The sequence below is a fragment of the Orcinus orca genome, chromosome 8 (genome assembly GCF_937001465.1).
Source record: "Orcinus orca chromosome 8, mOrcOrc1.1, whole genome shotgun sequence".
NCBI lineage: Eukaryota > Metazoa > Chordata > Mammalia > Artiodactyla > Delphinidae > Orcinus > Orcinus orca.
The window spans coordinates 79,396,757-79,414,703 of record NC_064566.1 but is presented as its reverse complement, the minus strand read 5'-3'; the positions used below and the strand labels follow the sequence as shown (position 1 = coordinate 79,414,703).

Here is a 17,947-nt window from a genome sequence, read left to right as displayed (position 1 = left end):
AAATACATTTCTGGATATTGGAAGTGCTCCAGCTTTCAGCTGTGGTTTTCTGTGAAAGCTGCCAACATACTGTGCACATACTCTATCTGCACAGTTTAGAATTGGAAAGATTATGTCTAGTTATATTTTTTCCTAACCATTAAATAGTATTGTCAATAAGCATAAATCAGCATTGCATGTATATTCTTAATGTGAATTTTAAGTTTTCTGTATTCTATAAGTTTAAAAATTTCATTTATATTTGAAAGAGCAAGGTTCATATATTAATGGTTTCAAAATCAGACAGCCTTATGAGAGAAATTAAGACTAGTATTGAAGCTGTGTCATCATCATTATTGTTGTTGTTAGTGGCATATATATATGATCTTTTTTAACTGTCATTTTGTGATTTGGGGAGTTTTGTTGAGGGCACCCCTCCTCCGTCTCTTTTTTGGTCATAAGGGAACCTTAGCTCTGATGTTGTGGACTTAGTTAAAATATATATTGGAAAAAATATATAATAGAATAAGGACTTATGGGAGAACTCTGGGTGTAATTGTGCCCAACTCAAGGGTGCCATTTACATTGGTACAATTACATTGCTAATTATCATATTTCTGACTTGGCAATAAAGTATCTTGAGGACAGGACAGCCTTTTTTCTAATTCACACGAAAGGCATCTTTTGGACTAGCAGCAGGGCTGTTTGTACATTCCTTTTCAAACCATCCAATGTCCCAGTGATATGAAAACCTTGTTCACATTTACAGCCAAGTCACAACCTCCGTAACATTCCTAGTTTCATTGTATGAGTGGAGAAAAGTAAATAAGTTACTTTTCCATAATAAGGACATTTCTATTGGGATTTAAGGTAAAGGTTGATTTTTGATGGTGAGTTTATTTAATGAGTGATTACAGAAGTGAATATTTATGGGAGAATAGCATTTTAAAGATTTTTATTTTATTTTGCTTTTTGGTTAATGGGCTGGGAGAAAATGATTGCTGTTTTACTTCTTAATGAAATCACTTTGTACAACTTTGTAAAACACTGGTATAATATGGAAAACAATTTTTCCCTTAAATGTCTGATAGTTAAGGTTAATTTTCCTGGAATACTTGTGCTAAGTATTAGAATCACTGAATTACTGGAACTGAGCATACAGTCTTATGACATTATGAATGATGTTTTAATATTAAATTCGTCATAAGTACAGTCGATCCTTGAACAACATGGGTTTGAACTGTGTGGGTCTGCTTATAGGCAGATTTTTAAAAATAAGTATGCAGTCAACCCTCTGGCTCCATGGATGCAGAACCTGTGGATGTGGAGGGCCAACTATGGAACTTGAGCATCTGCAGATTTTGGTAAACTTGGGGGCTCCTGGAAGCAGTCCCCTTCAGATACTGAGGGACAACTGTAAAGCATTTAGATTTTTAGACATTTGAGTCTTGATAATTTGACTTTTCAAGGAACAACTTCTGAACTTGAAGAATATTGCCAATTTTTATTTAATTCCAAAACATATAATTTAAAATGAAATTTTACAAGTTGTCAATATATGGCCTGAACAAAATTTATTGTCTTTGTCATCTTCAATATTAAAGTGAAATAAGGAACACTCAAAACTTATAGATGACCTTTAAATAAATAAAATATATGAAACTGTTTAGTTTGCTTACTTATCCAAAGATACCTTTTAGACTTTGAACCTGAAAATTTAAATGAAACTTACTTCTTCCTTATGTCAACAGCCCACTTATACGCAGGCCATGCTTGCTTTACTCTCTTGCTCTTCCTAGTTCTCTTCACTTCTTAGAGTCATTCATTTATTTTGGAAGCAAACTTACTCTGCCTCATTCATCTCAGAATGTGGGCTTGTCCTTTCTTGGCTTTTCTTTTTTTAATTTATATTTGAACATAATTTATTGGGAAACTACTGATCAAGAGGTTAAGTGGTATAAGCAAAGAAGATAGTATTAAGGAGCCTGCAGTATGAAAAAGAAACCTTCTAACTGTTGGAGCTCTTTTAGCTAGTTAGCTTTAAGTGCCTTCCCAGAACTCCTGTTGTAAAATTTTCAGTATTACTTCCTTCATGTGGTATGAAATAGTCAATGGTGCTTTATCATTGGAAACGACTTCTTACAGAATAGCATACAGATGTTATACTACTGGAAGAAAGTAGAGCCAGGTGTTGATTCTCAACTGTGAGAGGATGGAGAGTTTGTCCCCCAAACCCTCGGAGCCAGTAGTTTTTAACAAGGAATGGTATCTTTAGGAAATAGCCTAGGGATTCAGGTAACTTACTTGAATAGGAGATAAAAAATGGTGTATTGTGTGCTGACCTGACTCTGTTGCAATGTTTGTCTTTTATTGTCTAATGGTTTCTTGTTTTTCGAATGCTTCCAGTAAACTTCTTGACATAATCCATTTTTGACAGTAATAGTATTTTTATGTATAATGTATAGGTTTTGTTGATTTGAGTATTACTTTGTTTGAAGTACTCTAGATTAGTGTTTCTTAAATGGGAATATGAGGGCCTTCTATGGGAATGTTAGATTGACCCTTAAGAGTACTTCTCTTAAATACAAATGCCTTTGCATCTGTTGAGCCAAAAATTTATCTTTAACAATATTAATGCTGTCACTGTGTGAGGAGGTGAGGAAGAGAGTAGAATTTTAAGATAGAGTTTTTAAAGCATACAAGTTAATGTAGAGTATTAATAATGAAACATTTTACTTTTAAAAAAAATAAATTTATTTATTTATTTATTTTTATTTTTGGCTGTGTTGGGTCTTTGTTGCTGCTCGCGGGCTTTCTCTAGTTGTGGTGAGTGGGGGCTGTTCTTCGTTGCAGTACGTGGGCTTCTCATTGCGGTGGCTTCTTGTTGCGGAGCACGGGCTCTAGGCACGCAGGCTTCAGTAGTTGTGGTGCGTGGGCTCAGTAGTTGTGGTGCGTGGGCTTTTGAGCGCAGGCTCAGTAGTTGTGGCGCACGGGCTTAGTTGCTCCGCGGCATGTGGGATCTTCCCGAGCCAGGGCTCGAACCTGCATTGGCAGGCAGAATATTAACCACTGTGCAACCAGGGAAGCCCTGAAACATTTTACTTTGAACTATTTCTTCATCAAAACATGTCCCTTCTCCTTAAATGCTATGGGAAGTTACAAAAGCATTTATTGAAATACATTATGTACTCAGCTTGAGAAGCCAGTAAGAATACTAATTTTTTTTTAACTGCTTTCTTGAAGTGTACTTAAAACTGTTGTGATAATTCATAATCTCATAAAGTTTTGTTCGGGCTTTCAAGGCTCCTATAGCCTAAAGTTTTGTAGCACATCTCTCATGTGCTTACCAAATGTCTAAAGTATCAAATAAATTGGGGACATTTTAATACATAATTTAAATGCATTTCTATGTTAAACAAAGAGAAAAGGCAAAATAATCTCTTAATCATACGTCTAAAGAATTCTTAAAGAGGAATTCTCTCTTCTTGAGGTAGTATTACTTCTTGACTGATGCTGGCAATCATTACATGGAAACATTTCAAAGAAGGCTTTATTTACTCTTCAGGAGAAAAGAGAAGTAACAGCAAAATATCTTTGATATCCTGAGGAAAGGCCAATCTGGATTATTAAATATTTTGGATCATAATTTTTTTATATAAATTTATTTTTTATTTATTTATTTTTGGCTGCATTGGGTTTTCGTTGCTGCGCTGGCTTTCTCTAGTTGCGGCGAGCGGGGGCTACTCTTGCGGTGCGTGGGCTTCTCATTGTGGTGACTTCTCGTTGTGGAGCATAGGCTCTAGGTGCGTGGGCTCAGTAGTTGTGGCTCCCGGGCTCTAGAGTGCAGGCTCAATAGTTGTGGCACACGGGCTTAGTTGCTCTGCGGCATGTGGGATCTTTCCGGATCATGGCTTGAACCCGTGTCCCCTGCATTGGCAGGCGGATTCTTAACCACTGTGCCGCCAGGGAAGTCCCTAGATCATATAACTTTTTAATGAATATAGTTTTATTACTTTCATAAGTATCTGTTAACAAGCAGACAAACAAATTGCTTAAGACTTGATCTTTTTTGTTGACAGACATTGTTACCTATAAGTAGTACTGCCAAAGCCCAAAAAAGCAGTCTAAATTTTATGGTCAAATTTATATAGATTATGTAAAGATAAATTCCTGCCCCAAGCCTCAGGTGAATTATCTCTAATTCACTATTTAATTGTAGAGACTCTTCTTGTGAACTTTTACTTCACTGGACCAAATCTTTAGATCTTTTAAAGCACAATTTATTTACCTTTTCTCAAATATCAGTCTTAATAAAACATCATAAATTTGCTATATCCACTTTATAATCTTTTATATCCTATACAGATTGTGCTTCCTTTGCTCCTTTCCTAGACCAGTTGTTATTGGTTTGATCATTTTCTTTTTATTTTGTGTGCTTTGTCTGTAATTTATTAAACCTTTTATAATATGGCTCAATTTTGCATGGGTTCTGGTTTATCATGTGTTAAATATTATTTAAAATACATCCAGTAAAAAGGTTAGACTTTAACATGAGTATGGATTCTTATCTTACTATGCCAATTTCATTGGAGCTTTGTTTTATTTATTTTGTGGATCTATGGTCCATAAATGTAAGAGTTATATTAAAATTTTCTTAGTTTTTCCCCAAGTTATATCATTTTGAAGAAACTTTATCCTTTGCAATTTTGGTGTTCTCAGCTTTAAAGTAATAATGAAAATTGTGCCACACATGACGTATTGTTTTACATATAAACTAAAATTGTGGATATTATGAAATACTCAAATACAGTACTTAAAATTATTTTTAAAGCTAACAAAAATAAGCAAAATGGGTATGTATGAAACCAGCTTTACCCCAGACTCAGTGGTGTGTGTGTGTGTAAATAAACTGAGTGTTACTGGGTATTACCCGTAATTTATTTTTCCATGTAGAAAATAGCTTCTGGATAAAAGTCCGTCACATATTTTGGTGAAAAGAAAATGTGCTTCCATATGATTGCTTCCAGTTGCATTTGAGCCATGAAAGATGAAAGGCTAAATTATTTAAACAACTTGTCATTAGAGACTTAGTGTTATTAAGTTATCAAACTTAGCAAAATTATTTTTTGTGAGTATTGAATTAAGTGCAATTAGTTTACCTTTAGTACTTTCCCCGTATTCTATTATGCAAATCAAATGGCTTATAGCAAGTTTATACACAGTTATTTTTAATCTACAAATGTAGAAACCTTACCGTTTTTGGATTTATATCATTCCTTGGAACTACTTTAAATATTGAGAGAGTTTTTAGAAGTAATATCAAAGAAACCTGAGTTGGTTTCCTCTTTGCCACATCCTTGTTATGTCACTTTTAGACAAGTTACTTGACTTCTGTCATCAGTTTTATTGTCTGTAAAATAGCGATAATAATACTTACCAGTATTGTTGTGAAATTCAAATAGGGCCCTATCCACAGCACTAAGTAAATGTTGAATGAATACACCTTGGTATTTAAATGAAAAGCAATTAGTCAGAATAGTTCTTTTTTTTTCTAACAAATTTTTCCATCCTGTATAAACTGGAATAGCAGAGATTTTGTGTTTTATTCTACCACTTATTATATCTGACTTATTCATATTCCTCTTGGACTAAATGTTTCAATAAATCCCAAGCATCTAGTATGTTCTGAGACGTGTTCTAGGCATAGAATAGACAACTATTTCTGACCCTTATGGGATTTTCATTTTAATTGATAAAATATGTTAAAAATTGATAAAATATCATATGGTGGCATGCTATTAGGGAAAATAAGTCGAGGAAGGGGTCTGGGGAGTGTGTGAGTATAGGGTTGCCATTTTAAATGGAGTATACACTGATGAAGTGATATTGAGCAGAAGTCTCAAGAAGCAAACAGTTAAGCCATATGGATAATCAGGAGAAGAGCATTCCAGGCAGAAGGACTTTCTGTTCTTCAGTAGTCAGCTCAGGACTACTGTTCTGAGCTGGTAGTCTGCCTGGTGTTTTTAAGAAATGGCAAGGAGATCATTGAGACGATAACGAGCAAGACGAGAATATTAGCCAGGATTAGAAAATGAAGTTAGAGAGATTGGGAGTAATGATTGTGCCTGATTGTAGTTAATCATGTAGGGCACTGTAGGCCTTTCTAAAGACTTAGACTTTCATTGAGTGAAGGGGGAAGCAGTTAGGGTTCTGATCAAAGCGAGGATGGAAGTCTGTAGAATTAGATAGGAGGGTAATACAGTAATCCAGATGAGAAATGGCGTAGTTTGAATGAGACCGAGGGCAATGGAAATAATAAGTGGTCGGATTCTGAAAATATTTTGATAATAGAGCTCATAGAATATGCTGATGGATTGGATGTCGGGTATGAGAAAGAAGAATCAAGAATGACTCCAAGATTTTTAGCTTGAAGAACTGTGAATGAAGCAGCCATTTACCAAGATGAGTAAGACTCAGGAGCAGGTTTGAGGACGGGAAAATCGCGAATTTAGTTTTGGATATGTTATGTTAGTTAAGCCTATTAGATGTCCCGAGGGAAATGTAGAGCATGCAGTTGGATATTTGAGTTTGAAGTTATAGGGAGGTCTGAGCTGAATGTGTACTATATATATATATATATATATATATATGTGTATATATATATGTATCATATGACATCATTGGTGTATAGCCTTAGTTTAAGTCAGGGCATGGATAGATCACTTAGTAAGTATAACCAGAGAATAGGCCTGAATTGAAGATATGTGATTAGTGAAATTTGGGGCCAACTTTTGTGATTTTTCAATTACAAATGTGATGTTAACATTTTCTGCTACACACAAAATCATTACCTTCCACAATGTTATGGAAGCTCCGAGATTTAAGAAACAAGATTGATAATATATAAGCATATGACAAATTTAAAAGGGGGAATGCCGTTTTATTCTTGTAATGAGGCTTTTTGTTTTGGGATAATACAGTTTTGCATTTTAATATATCTGAAATGCTAGTTCTTTTTTTCTGATAGTTGGAAATTGCTATTCTGATTCAATTTGTGAGTTTTAGCACTAGAGGGCAGGCTTGCCTCTAGACTGTGAAGAGCTGTGAATGGATTAATTTAGCCAAATGTATTACTGTACCTATATTCAATCCCAATTAATGAATGGATTTGTTTCTCAATCGACAAGTATACTATCTACTATATTTTTTCAATTGCTGGGAAAGCATAAAATTAGGCTAGTGGTTGATTTTAGTATATCTAGGATCGACAGTTGATACTTGCATATGAAGTCCAAGGAAACACAAGCGTAGCTTACTACAGTTACGTTAAGATCTTATATAGAGGGTCCACACATATATGAGCATAAGAGAATTTGAAGCCAGTCAGAAGAAATATTGGTCATGAAAACATTCATTCAGGAAATGTATTGAGCTGTTAACTTTGTGCTATCACACTCTTTATCTTTTGTGATAAAGAGTTGCGGCTCCAAAAATAAGTAAAATATAGTCCCTGCCTAAATAAGCTTTGGTGTAGCATCTTATAGCATTTACTGTCTTGTGCTGTATCTATTTAAATGTCTTTTTCCTTCAATAATAGAAATCATGACTCATTTATTTTTGGTACTTCCTAGTGCCCATCACAGTGCTTGGTACTTAAGTTAGTTCATAGCGTATGGATAAATGAATGAAAAAAGACAGGGAAAAAAAAACAGAGTCAAGGCCTTTGCAGAAATCTATTTTCTTTTCATACTTTTTCCCTTGCAGGAAAGCCCTTCTATTAACAAATACAAAAATGTTATGGAGATTATTCCAACTCTCCATCTTTGCTCCCACTCCTTTTGCTGATAGTCTTCATCTCCACCCACGATCAAGAGCAGTGAGTAGAAATACCTATGGCATTCATTGAGAATGGAGGTCTAGCCTTTTGATGGTCACCAAAGTGGAGAAGAAGGATAAATGTGGAAATGGACGGCTCCTGTCTGGCCCTTGTCAGTTTGAGGTGAAACCAAGCTTTCTGGGATGAGGACACTTCTCCTTTTCCCACTGTTCACCCAGAAAGTTTGCCCACACATAATCCTTCTGCTCCCCAGTCTTTTTAGGGTCCCTACTTCTACATGCTAGTTCCTCAATTTTCTTACCTGTAACATGAGAATAATAGTCCTTACCTCATAAGATTGTTTTGAGGATGAAATGAAATAATGCTTGCAGTAAATATGAGCTACACTGGTGTCTGGAAAACAGATCAATTGGACTTGGTAGGATGGATTTGTGTTCATTAAGTGTTGCTTATTATATAATAGAATGAAATAAATGGCAAAATAAAGTTGATCCACTAAATCAGTTACATTTAGAAATGCAAACCTTTTGACAAATTAGTCTCTAATATTAGTGATACGAACTGATTTATTTGCTCCATTAATGTGGGGCATTATAGCGAAATGGTCATTCCTAGGGATATTAACTGTGACTAAATGAGATGATCAATTTAGAGTGCACTCGGCACCAAGTAATAAACACTCGGCACCATTAGCTGCTGTAGCTGTCTTTAAAAGTGGACCAATTTGACCTCATAGTAAGGACTCTTTTTAAGACAAATAATTAAAAATTATAAAGCCAAGATACTATGTGTTATTACATTATTTGATTCTCTTAAACCTTGTTTCATTAATGTAAGTAGCAGGATTCTTTTCCAAAAGAAGTTGTACTTAGAAGCACAGTATCTAAAACAGGGCAAACTGACATGCTCTAGTTGAAATAGGAAGCTCTGAGTCTTTCCCTCTCACCACCCCCACTGCCACTATCACTTCTGAGAAATCTCAGAGGAACCCCTAGCTCTGACCAGCGTGTTTGGAAACCCACTGCTTCCACCTTTGCACTTTGGCCTGTCAAACGTGAATAAAGTAATAGAATGAGAAAGCCCAGACTCTGCATAATTCTCTCTGCATAATTTTTTAATTCTCTGCATAAAAGCCAAAATGTGGCTGACATTGTTTTAGTATGGAATAAGATGAGATATATTTCAGCATCATTGGAAATGTTTATACTAGTACTATAAAGTTTATGATAATTCTTAGGTTCATTATCTAGAGTTGGTCTAAAAGGAAGTGTTACATGAGAACTGCCAAGAGAGATTTGGAATAGATATAAGAATGAATGAATGAATGTCTAGCTGAGGTCCCTTTTTACATGTAAAAAAGAGTGTAGTTATCCTTGAGTATTATAATCTTTAAAGGAGAAACAGCTCTGTGAACAGGGATGATGTTCATAAGTGTTCCTTGCTCTGTGTCCACAACATAATAAGGGTTTAAATAGATGTTTATTGAATGAATGAAAACATTGATGTGTCTATCTTCTTTCAAGTAACTACAAGTTACTTGAAAGATGGGCCATGTCTTACCTTTTTGTGCCCAGTGGTAGCACAGCCAGTAAATTAGAGTTTCCTTACTGAATTAATAAATGAATGAATAAATGTACACGTGTACATAAAAAATTTACATATCTACATTCCCATTAGACTAAGGTTCTTGAGGGAAGAAACAATGTCTTCAACTCTTAGCATAGTGCCTCACTCATAGTAGGCTGTCAAAATGTTTGTAGAACTGAATAGAATTTAAGTATGAATAGCACCAGAGTAGGTCCACATAGACTGACACAGTGCCTTCTAAATAGATACTAAAATTATTTCATAATTGAAGACAGAGATCCCACTAAGCATTTTCTGAGTTAGGACCAGTTGAATAATATGAGCAACAAGCTTTAGGAGTTCAGAGGAGGAAGAATTCTTTGAACTGAAATGGTCAAGACAGCTTCTCAGAGTCAGTGAGACTTGACGAAGGTGGGTGGTACTTTGGTGTTTTAAGTACATGAATTAGACAGCTGGAGAGGAAAGAGGCTGGGAACTGGGAGACTGGTAAGGAAGGCACAGTGTGGAAAGAGCCCTGGGCTTAGAGAGCAAAGATCTGTATTCTGAATTTCTGTTTTGCTGCTTACTGGCTATAGGGCTTTGAGATTACTGTAGTTTCCTATTCCTCTTCTGTGAAGTAGAGGTAAGGCTGTTGTTCATATTGATATTGTACTTCAAAGTGTTTGTAAAGTGCCAAGTAAAACATAATGCTGCGCTTTGAATGCAGTGGGTTCCAAATAAACTTTTGTTGAATGACAAAGAAAAATACGATATTAATTAATGAAAAGAATGGGAGCCCTGGAATGTCAGCTCCTGCAATCTGTCAGGAAACCTGTTGCCTCTTATGGGAAGAAAAGTAAATATGTGAAGCCACAAAATCTCATGATCAGAAGAAACATTTTTGGATCAGTTGGAAACTCCAATGAGATGCTAAAGTTATGTCAGAGGTGAGTAAGTCATGAGCTCTTCATGCTGACATTATTTCTAAGATTGCTGCCTTATTGAAGGAAGCAAACCACAAGATAAACCATGAAGAACAGCTTTTTGAAAAAAAGCTTCCTGAAGGATGAATGCTTCATTTGCTTTAACTGCTTACATCTTTACTTACTAATGAGTCATTTTCCCCCCTTAATTGGTAATTTGTTTTGAATTGGTCATAAGATGGTTACATTGAGTAGTCTGGTGTTACACAATAAATGAAAAAAGTTGACAGGCCACCAGCTGAATAAGGGAAAATATGATTCTTTTTGAGCTGAAAATGTATGAATTGGTAATAGTCCTTATGATGTAAGATTGGATTTATTGGAACTTTTCTCTTATGTTCAAAAGTCACAGCACTTTTCTTTGCCTCTGAAATACCCGTATCTTTTCTGCCTCCTGTAGTCATTGAGGGTTCCACCCCTATTCAGGGTCTGATTATTTTTTAAGAAACATCCTTTCCTTCCTGCTTATCTTTGAACCACTATCATTTTATATATACTTTTATTAGAGTGTTGATAACACTGTATTATAAAGTATAATTTACATATTTGTTTTCTTAACTAAACTGTGATCTGGAGAGCAGGGATTGTGTATTTTTGCCTTTTATTTTTCCACTGTTCACAATTAGCCACAGTATAGGGAAAGCACTTAGTAAATGGAACAAATGAATACATGAAGATGAACAGATAAATAAATGATTTTGCTTATGTAAGGTGTCTATCTTTTGTCTATTTTTTTTCACTGTATGGCAGAAATTCCAGTACAGCCCTATCTTTAATGTTGACCTACTATTAAAGTTACTAAACAAATGTAAATCAAAATAAGAAATGCATATTAAAACAATTATGACATTTTTGCCTCCAAAATTGGCACAGATTTTTAAATTGATAATACTCATTGTAGATAAGGGTACAGGGAAACAGGAATTTTTATATTTTGCTGAAGGAAATATAAATTGGCAGATCCTTTCTGGAAGAAATTTAGGCAAATATGTTCAAAAGCCTTAATAATGTTCATATTCTCTCACTTAGCAATTCTATGCCTAGGAATTTATCCTACACGATAAATTAAAAATTTGTAAAACATTTTAATCATATCATATTTTACAGATAGAAAAAAGGGAAATAACCTAAATGCTTACCAATAGGAAATTTGGTTATATAAATTATAATATATTCATACAGTGGAGTACACCATCTTGAAAAATACATGCTGTATTATCAAAGGGGGGAAAACAGGTTTAAAGCAGTATGTACAATTGGTTACTCCAGTGTATGTGTAAATGTACAGAGAAAAGACTGAAAGGTTTTACACCAAAATCAGAAAAATGGTAGCTTCTTGATGATAGAATCACCAGGAGTTTTAATTTTTACTTCATTCTCTGTATTTTCTGTATTGAATATGTTCAATGAGTATGTATTACTTTGGTAATTTAAAAAAGTAAATAAAGGTTATATAAAGAAGCATGCCTTCTCCTTTGCTGATTTTACCCATTCTTCCAATGAAGGAAGAGAGACTAACCTTGAAACAGGAATTTTCACCAGGACCCACTGTGGTAGATCATTTTCTCTACTTGTTCTGCCCCTGTTGCCCATGGTAGTCATAGGTTACGATTGGGGCCAGTGCAGAAGTAACACTGATTGATTGATTCATTCAGGAAATATTTGTTGATATTCCTACTGGACCTTGGAACTTGGGATATAAGGGCAAGAATCATGTTCTTGAAAACTAGTTGTATTTTGAAATTAACTTTTTAAACTAGGAATTTAATAAAGCGTATCTAGTCCATCCCTCTCTCTTTGGAGACAGAAATGGATCCCAAAGAAATTTCCCCAAGATTGAATGGATACTAAATGGCACATCTAAACTTGAATTTTAAAACTCTCCTTCTACTCCACTGCTCTTTCTGGTCACTTGGGCCTCTCATTTTGTAAAACTCTAATCTGTATAAATATAGATTCTCAAAAAGAAATCTTGTACTTGATGCTTATATATCTTCTACAATATCGTTAATTGGTAGCCTTAACTTGCTTTTTCTCATAGAATTTGTAGTTAATAAATGCTTCATATCTATGAATATTCTGTATTAGTCAATGTTAAGCTATTGCTCAAATTGTACTTTTATTTTTAACCTCATAAATAAAATTGAATAAAGCCAATTAAAACCTTTGCCCCATCTACATAAATTTGTTGCTCCTTACTCTTGGGGAGGGGCCATTCAGCTGGTCAGTAATCCATCTACCTGACATGTTTATATTATGCACAAAGATTATTATATAGATTTTGTCAACTGGTGAAATATAGATACCATATACTTACAGGACAGCACTACGCTACTTGCAATTTACCAAATTTACTATTCCTTCACATGCTACTCTCACCATCTTGAAAGGTGTCCCCTGGCTAACTCTCACTCATCCTTTGAAACCCCTAATCCCAGCATAGATATTGCTTTTACTGGGAAGGCATTGCTCACCTGCACCTACTCCCCAACATCCTCTCTTACCTTCTATATATAGCATTGGTCATGTTACGTTGTATTGTCTTGAGCCCTTAAAACCAAATATGTGGTCTTTCATCTTCCTACTATATTTAGTTCAGTGTGAGACCCATAACAGGTACTCAAACAAATATTTCCTTGTTGATAAGATGAAGAAATGAATGATGGAGTAAATATATTTCCTTACCATGTTAAAGAGTAAAGAAAATGTAGTTTGAGATGAATTGTTTTCCATGCTGGTTCCTTGAGATCATCTCTTCCTTATTATGATTCTTTAACCTGGTGTATATTTCTCCTGTGTTGAAATAAAGTCCTCAGAGGGCTGTAGATGGGAGAAGCCACCTTCTTTATTTTTGAAAAATAAGGAAAAATGTGTGCCCATCCCAAATTCTCTAGGAGCTGGGCCTCTTGTTCCCCACCTTTTCCTCAGCATCACAGACTGTGCTTTGGTTATCACATCTGTGTATTCTCTGAGAATTCTGGGTCCAGATATTTGGATTCAATTCAGAACACCAGTGTGATATGATGGGATAACCATCACACAGGGAACTGAGGAGGTGATTCTAGTCCAGATGGAACCACTGATTTGCTAGGTGACCTTAAACTACCCATTTATTTTCCAAGGCTTCAGTTTCTCATCTGTAAAGTGAAAGCATTGGATTCTATAATCAAGCTCCCTGTGAGACAGGCTGGGCCCTGGGACCTGGGACCCTTTGCTGCAGTGCTTGCACCTGGACAAATGTCTCCTCGAGCAACAAAATACAAAGAAATTGTAAGAGACTAAAAATAACTGCACGCATGTGCAGTTGGGGCAAATTATGGACAATAAGATACAAAAATACCAAAAAAAAACCCAACTGGAGGCACTGGTGGGGGAACCTCGGACACCTAAGGGGATGGGAGGAATCCACGTGTGACCAGGTAGGACGTGGGAGGGAAGGAAAGGGGGAAGAAAAGTTGAGGTGGGATGACACTGGCGCCCCTGAGGGGAGCTGGGGGAGGGGAGAGGTTCCCACGCTCGGAGGGGTCCACTCACAGTGAGGGGATCAGCAGGGATGGAGAAGGACCTTTGGGGGATTGGGGGATCAGAGGGGAACTTGGCCAGCATCTCCCCTGCCAGTTCAGGCCCCCACAAGCCTGCTGGGGTCCTGGGCCTGAACACCAAACCCTGCCCCCCGCTGGGGTCCCTCTGGCTGCATGGGACCCCAGGCCTGAGCCCTGCCCCTGTCCCCACACCCCCGCCAAGGCCTCTTCCTGTAGCGTGGGTGCTGGGCATAAGCCCCGCCCTCCCAGGGCCCCCTCCAGCCCTGCAGGTCCTCGTGGACCTGAGTACTGCCCCCGACAAGACCTCCATGGACCTCACGGGTCCTGGCCCTGAGCCCCACCTCCACCAAATCCTCCTCTGGCCGCAAGGGTCCTGGCAGCCCAAGTGCCACCCCTAACGGGGCCTCCTTTGGCTGCGCGGGTCCAGGTGGGCCGAGTGCTGCCTCCCTCCAAGGCCTTCTCTGGCTGCGCCAGCCCCTGTGGGTGCACCTGTGGATGCCTGCACCCCAGCTGACCTGCTTGGACATGTGTGCTCCAGGCCAGTTTCAGGAACAGATGCTGGTGAGAAGAAAACATGCAGAGATGAGGCTGACACAGTGGGTCCAGAGACCTATCTAGAGGTCTTGGAGGCCTACTGGGGAAGAAAGGATAGGCTGTAGCTCACCGTGGGGGCAAGGACACTGATAGAGGAGGAACCAGGGAAATTTTTACCTTTTAATTTAAATTTTTTAATTTATTTTTTTATCTTTTATTTTTATTCTTATTTTTTATTCTTATTTTTTTTTCTGTTGTGGTTCTCTTTTGCTTTGTTGTTGTTTCATTTTTATTGTTAATTTTTTTAATATATTTTTTATCTTCCTAACTTTATTTTTTGTTATTGTTCTGCTTTTTTTTTTTTTTTTTTTTTTAATGTGGCTTGCATGGTCTTGGTTCACAGGCCAGGGGTTGGACCTGAGTACCTGTGGTGGGAGTGCCAAGCCCAAGCTGGACTAACAGAGAACCTCACACCCCAGTGAATATTAATTGGTGTGAGCTCTCCTGGAGGTCCTCATCTCAGCACCAAGACCCAGCTCCACCCAACTGCCTGCAAACTCCAGTGCTGGACACCTCAGGCCAAACAACAAGCAAGAAAGGAACACAGGCCCACCCATCAAATAAAACAAATGAGATGACAAAAAAATATGTTACAGACAAAGGAGCAAGGTAAAAAACCATAAGACCAAATAAATGAAGAGGAAATAGGCAACCTACCTGAAGAAGAATTCAGAGTAATTATAAAAAGATGATCCAAAATCTCAGAAATAGAGTGGAAGCATGGATCAAGAAAATACAAGAAATATCTAACAAGGACCTAGAAGAACTAAAGAACAAACAAACAGTGATGGAAAACACAATAATTGAAATGAATAAATACCAAAGGAATTTCCCTAGGTGGGAAACACAAGAGAAAGAAAATGTCTACAAAAACAAACCCTAAGCAATAAAGAAAATGGTAATAGGAGCATACATATCGATAATTACCTTAAATGTAAATGGATTAAGTGCTCCAACCAGAAGACACAGACTGGCTGAATGGATAAAAAAACAAGACCCATATATTTGCTGTCAACAAGAGACCCACTTCAGACCTAGGGACACATACAGACTTAAAGTGAGGGGATGGAAAAAGATATTCCGTATAAATGCAAATCAAAAGAAAGCTGGAGTAGCAATACTCATATCAGATAAACTGGACCTTAAAATAAAGACTGTTACAAGAGACAAGGAAGGACCCTACATAATAACCAATGGATCAATCCAAGAAGAACTGTAAATATTTATGCACCCAACATAGGAGCACCTCAATACATAAGGCAAATGCTAACAACCATAAAATGGGAAATCGACAGTAACACAATAATACTGGGGGACTTTAAAACCCCACTTACACCAATGGACAGGTCATCCAGACAGAAAATAAACAAGGAAACACAAGGATTAAATGACACATAGAGCAGATAGACTTAACTGATACTTATAGGAAATTCCACCCCAAAGTGGCAGAATACACTTTCTTATCAAGTGAACACACAACATTCTCCAGGATAGATCGCATCTTGGGTCAACAAATCAAACCTTGGGAAATTAAAGAAAATTGAAATCATATCAAGCATCTTTTCTGACCACAACACTATGAGATTAGAAATCAATTACAGGAAAAAAAACTGTGAAAAATACAAACACATGGAGGCTAAACAATATGGTACTAAATAACCAAGAGATCACTGAAGAAATCAAAGAGGAAATCAAAAGATACTTAGAAACAAATGATAACGAAAACACAACTACCCAAAACTTATGGGTTGCAGCAAAAGCAGTCCTAAGAGGGAAGTTTATAGCAATTCAATATCACCTCAAGAAACAAGAAAAATCTCAAATAAACAACCTAACTTTACATCTAAAGCAACTAGAAATAGAAGAACAAGAAAACCCAAAGTTAGTGGAAGGAAAGAAATCACAAAAATCACAGCAGAAATAAATGAAATAGAAAAGAATAAAACAATAGCAAAAATCAATGAAACTAAAAGCTGGTTCTTTGAGAAGATAAAGAAAATTGATAAACCATTAACCAGACACATCAAGAAAAAAAGGAGAGGTCTCAAACCAATGAAATTAGAAATTGAAAAGGAAAAGTTACCATGGACACCACAGAAATACAAAGGATCATAAGAGACTACTACAAGAAACTACATGCCAATAAAATAATCAACCTGGCAGAAACGGACAAATTCTTAGAAAGGTACAACCTTCCAAGACTGAACCAGGAAGAAATAGAAAATATGAACAGACCAATGACAAGTAATGAAATTGAAACTTCAATTAAAAATCATCCAACAAACAAAAGTCCAGGACCAGATGGCTTCACAGGTGAATTCTATCAAACATTCAGAGAAAAGCTAACACCTATCCTTCTCAAACTCTTCCAAAAAATCGCAGACGAAGGAACACTCCCAAGCTCATTCTATGAAGCCACCATCACACTTATACCAAAACCAGGCAAAGATATCACAAGAAAAGAAAATTACAGGCCAATATCACTGATGAGCATTGACTCAAAAATCCTCCACAAAATACTAGCAAACTGAATCCAACAACACATTAAAACGATCATACACCCTGATCAAGTGGGATTTATACCAGGGATGCAAGGATTCTTCAATATACACAAATCAATCAGTGTGATACACCATACTAACAAATTAAAGAATAAAAACCATATGATCATCTCAATAGATGCAGAAAAAGCTTTTGACAAAATTCAACACTGATTTATGGTAAAAACTCTCCAGAAAGTGGGCATAGAGGGAACCTACCTCAACATAATAAAGGCCATATATGACAAACCCACAGTAAACATCATTCTCAATGGTGAAAAAGTGAAACCATTTCCTCTAAAATCAGGAACAAGACAAGGATATCCGTTCTGCCCACTATTACTGAACATAGTTTTGGAAGTCCTAGCCATGACAATCAGAGAAGAAAAAGAAATAAAAGCAATCCAAATTGGAAAAGAAGAAATGAAACTGTCACTGTTTGCAGAAGACATGATACTGTACATAGAAAATACTAAGGATGCCACCAGAAAACTACTAGAGCTAATCAATGAATTTGGTAAAGTTGCAGATTACAAAATTAATGCACAGAAATCTCTTACATTCCTATACACTAACAACAGAAGATCAGAAAGAGAAATTAGGGGAACAATCCCATTTACCATTGCAACAAAAAGCCTAAAATACCTAAGAATAAACCTACCTAAGGAGTAAAAGACCTGGAGTCAGTAAACTATAAGACACTGATGAAAGAAATCAAAAATGACACAAACAGGGCTTCTCTGTTGGCACAGTGGTTGAGAGTCCGCCTGCCGATTCAGGGGACACAGGTTCGTGCCCTGGTCTGGGAAGATCCCACATGCCACAGAGCGGCTGTGCCCGTGAGCCATGGCCACTGAGCCTGAGCATCCGGAGCCTGTTGCTCCACAACGGGAGAGGCCACAACAG

At 36.8% G+C, this 17,947-nt stretch overlaps 2 long non-coding RNA genes across 2 annotated transcripts in view; one reads left to right on the top strand and one right to left on the bottom strand.

The window, feature by feature from the left end:
* Nucleotides 1-17,947, top strand: part of LOC125965267 (uncharacterized) — a 358,615-nt gene that overhangs the window by 80,875 nt on the left and 259,793 nt on the right. The gene's annotated exons all lie outside the window — the stretch shown is intronic.
* On the bottom strand, nt 2,732-16,150 carry LOC105748669 (uncharacterized). Its single transcript, XR_001120142.3, has 3 exons — nt 14,423-16,150; nt 13,051-13,185; nt 2,732-3,021 (listed from the first exon to the last, which is right to left on the bottom strand). It is a non-coding gene; the product is annotated as an uncharacterized LOC105748669 (long non-coding RNA).